Source organism: Furipterus horrens, unplaced genomic scaffold (assembly GCF_987537825.1).
Source record: "Furipterus horrens unplaced genomic scaffold, mFurHor1.1.pri manual_scaffold_1, whole genome shotgun sequence".
Lineage (NCBI taxonomy): Eukaryota > Metazoa > Chordata > Mammalia > Chiroptera > Furipteridae > Furipterus > Furipterus horrens.
This window is the reverse complement of record NW_028327171.1, coordinates 87,894,890-87,899,206: the sequence shown is the minus strand read 5'-3', so window position 1 is coordinate 87,899,206 and position 4,317 is coordinate 87,894,890. Positions and strand designations below refer to the sequence as shown.

Here is a 4,317-nt window from a genome sequence, read left to right as displayed (position 1 = left end):
CTTTGTTTGTTCTGGAGTCTTCATGGGAGAATCCATTTTCTTTCCTCATCCAGCTTTTAGAGGCCACACACATTCTCTGTGGCCCTTTTCTACCCTCAATCTTTTTCTCCATTAACAACTGGAAAAGGTCCTCCAGTTTTAAGGATTCATGTGATTAAATTAGACTCACCAGAATATTCCAGGATAATTTTATCTCTGGGCAATTAACCTTAATTATACCTGCAAGTTCTCTTTTACAATATAAGGTATCATATTCACAGGTTCTAGGAATTAGGACATGGGCATTCTGGTAGCACAGATGTATTATTTTACTTACCTCTCTTAAACATAATTCTTTCTAACATAAAATTTCAAGTAAGCTAATAATAGGTCAATTCAGAGTTAACACTTTCTGTACAGGAATTCATGTGTCAAAGAAAAATTATGCATAACATATTTCTAGAGTCAATTATGTAATTTTTAAGATTATATTCTTTAAAGAAAAAACATTCCAAAATACCTCATCCTTGAAGAAAATTCAAATAAATTGAAGATTTATTTCAGCTGATCTAAATTCATGAAGAATAGATTTTTGTTTCTTACTAAATAACTAATGTGTACATTATGTAGGTTGCGTTAGCAAGATCTACTAGATGCAATAAGAATGACAAAAATTACAATTGTTATACAGGAGAGATTTTTTAAAATATTAATTATTGAGATCCTTCTGAATAAAGTAAATTGAACATATTTGATTATCAATGTAGCTTACAATTTACTCAATTTATAATTATGAATGATTTCCATATTTTAACTGAATATATGACATCTTTGAACACAATTACCTTAGAAAAATTTCCTAAAGCATCAAATATTTACTGATTTATTAAAAATAGTGATCATTTTTTTCGGAATTAGCTATAATTTAAATTATTCTAATAACCCTGTTCTAAGTTTTTTTAATGCTGGCTTATGGGGGAAAAGTGATTAATTTACCAGTATACAATTTATTTTGAGGCAAACTCTTCCAACATATTCCATTCACGACATTTATCTGGGATGTGATAGGGTGTTGTTCTTACTGCATACAGTTTGAAGAATTACTGCAATGAACTTAGTGTATTGTCATGCCAATTTTTATTCCCAATACACTGTTTAAAAAAATCACACTTGCTTTGTTTCCTCCTATTTTTTGAAACTACTCTGAGAACATTTGTGAGAATGATGTGAGACTGTAGTATCTTATTAAATAATGCTAAAGCAACATCTGCTTTTTATTCCTGCATGTTACTGAACTTAGTAAGTGGCAGAACTTTTCTATAAAATATTGATAATTTTGCAAATGATTCTGACTGTAAAAACAAATGCAATTATGTGTCAATAAAAAAACTAAAATTTAAAACTTGAAGAAAGCAGTTGCTGTCCGAGTTTCTTTTTTCTGAATATGTCCTTGCTCAAATACAAAAAGAAAATATATTTTAAATAGACTCACTAGGGGCTGCAGCTGGATGGACCCTGCCAGGTTGGATGGCAGCACCCGTGCCGGGGAGGGCAGAGCCCACTCCCTATGGCCATTCAGACAGGAAGGTGTCCCAAGTCTGCAGACACTTTCAGCGAGGCTTCTGTTTCCAGGGAGATTGATGCAGGTATCAGCACCCACAGCCCCTTGGCCTCCTGCCGTGGGGCCGCTGCCATTCGGAGCCACTTGTCACCATGCCGGGACCCCTGCTGGGGCTAACCCGAAGGGGCTCCAAGCCTACCTACTTGCCCTCAGTGGCTGTCGGTTGGGCTGGGGCCACCTGGGTCACGGAGCCTGGCCTGCAGGGGTTGACAAATCAGAATGAAGAGCTTGGTGGCAGCTCCTGGCAGTTCCTGACACCATCATCTGCTGCTGGAGACCACAGCTACTCCCAGGGGTCTCGGCCTAAGTTAGATCCTGCCCAGGAGCCTGTGGCCTCACTTCAGAGCATGGACCTTAAGTGGGAGCAGGACAGTCGGGACGTCATGTGTGGCATCTGCATGGACAAGGTGTGGGACAAACCTGAGGCCAAGCGGATCTTTGGCATCCTGCCCAACTGCACTCACGCCCACTGCCTGGGCTGCCTGCACACCTGGCGGAAGAGTCAACAGGACTTCCCCTGGATGTCATCAAGGCCTGTCCCCAGTGCCGTGTCCATTCCAGCTACATCATTCCCCACAAATTCTGGGTGAGCAAGGGGGCTGAGAAGGAGCAACTCATCAAGAACTTCAGGGCTCAGACCAGTCAGATCCCATTCCGATTCTTCATGTGGGGGAATGGCCGCTGCCCCTTCAAGTCTGACTGCATTTACCTGCACCAGCTCCCGGCTAAGGCCCGGTCCTTGAATCCTCCCTGCCCAGAGAATTTACAGCTTGCCTCTGCGAGTGAGGTGCTGGGCCCAACAGCGTTGCTAGAGGATGAAATGTTCACAGATTATACCCTGGCCATGGCCTTCTGGGGTTTAGAACTCCTGCTGGATCCCAACAGTTCTCACCACAGCCTCCCGTAGCCAGGATCACCGTGTTGGGGATGAGGCTGAAGGCAAAGGTTTGCTAGGTGGTAGGTCTTTTCCCTTCTGCGGTTTGGTGGGGGATAAAAGTAGTCAGCCCTCCACCTCCATGAACATGGGAAGAAGTATGGAGAGCTCTGGGGAAAGGGGAAGGGTTCTCACTCTCCCTCTAGGGACTTGGATTTCAACTTTTTTGTAGAAGGAGTCTGAAAGAAAACCTATAAAATGCACCTAAGCTATTAAAAAAAAAAAAAAAAAAGTGGTCTAGTCTGGTGCTGGGAGTGCTCCCCAGGTGTCCTTCCCTACTTTTTAAAATGTGTGACTGGGCTTTCTGCCAGCCTGCCGCTGCCACCACTGCTGCCACCATCACCATAGCCACCTGCTTCCTCTCTGCCCTGGCTCCACCCCTCTTACCTGTCCCATGGGCCTGCTGTGCTGTTCTTGCTGCTGCCAGTGCCGTTTTCTGCTCCCAGAGACACAGTCCACAGGAGGCACCCCACATGCAGTATAAGCGCCTGGGCTCAGACGTGACTCTGCCATGTGGGACAGCCAACTGGAATGCAGCTGTGACGTGGCAGGTAAACGGGACAGACCTTGCCCCTGACCTGCTCAATGGCTCTCAGCTCGTGCTCCGTGGCCTAGAACTGGGCCACAGTGGCCTCTACGCCTGCTTCCACCGTGACTCCTGGCACCCGTGTCACCAAGTTCTCCTACATGTGGGCTTGCCACCACGGGAGCCTGTGCTCAGCTGCCGCTCCAATGCTTACCCCAAGGGCTTCTACTGCAACTGGCACCTGCCTGCCCCCACCTACATCCCCAACACCTTCAATGTGACTGTGCTGCATGACTCCAAATTTACGGTCTGTGAGAAGGACCCAGCACTCAAGAACTGCTGCCACATCCGCTACATACACCTGTTCTCCACCACCAAGTACAACCACCACCAAGTACAAGGTCTCGATAAGTGTCAGCAATGCTCTGGGCCACAATGCCACAGCTACACCTTCGACGAGTTCACCATTGTGAAGCCTGATCCTCCAGAAAATGTGGTAGCCCAGCCGGTGCCCAGCAACCCTCGCCGGTTGCAGTTGACGTGGCAGACCCCCTCCACCTGGCCAGACCCTGAGTCCTTTGCTCTCAAGTTCTTTCTGAGCTACCAACCGTTCATCCTGGACCAGTGGCAGCATGTGGAGCTGTCCGATGGCACAGCACACACCATCACAGATGCCTACCCTGGCAAGTACATCATCCAGGTAGCGGCCAAGGACAATGATATCGGGACATGGAGTGACTGGAGTGTGGCTTCCCACGCCACCCCCTGGACTGAGGAGCCATGACACCTCACTACTGAGGCCCAGGCTTTCCAGAGACCATGACCAGCACCACCAGCTCACTTGCACCCCTGTCCTCCACGAGGACCCGTGACACCATGGAGCTGAGCAGCGGCGGAGGACCCTCAGCACCCTTCTTGATCAGTGTCCCTGTCACTCTGGCCCTGGCTGCCGCTGCTGTCACTGCTAGCAGTCTCCTGATCTGAGCCTGACAACCCATGAGGACATGCCAGTGCACCTGCAGAGGAGCAGGAGGCCGGAGCTGAGCCCACAGGCAGGACCTTCTGCATTCTCTTCAGACACAATTTGTAGAGACCCCTGCGGGCCCGGGCCTATCTCCCCCTAGTCCTGCCACACCACACTGGCCCTCCACCCTCCCTAAGGAGAGGAGGACCATGCAGCTAACCCACCCACCAAAGACCACCCCACCCCCACCCGCCCCCTTTGGATCAACCCTCCAGTGCTAGCAACTCCCAGGA

At 48.0% G+C, this 4,317-nt stretch overlaps 1 pseudogene; it reads left to right on the top strand.

The window, feature by feature from the left end:
- The first annotated feature begins 2,264 nt into the window (after positions 1 to 2,264).
- On the top strand, positions 2,265 to 4,044 carry LOC150021443 (ciliary neurotrophic factor receptor subunit alpha pseudogene; annotated as a pseudogene).
- Positions 4,045 to 4,317: the final 273 nt, after the last annotated feature.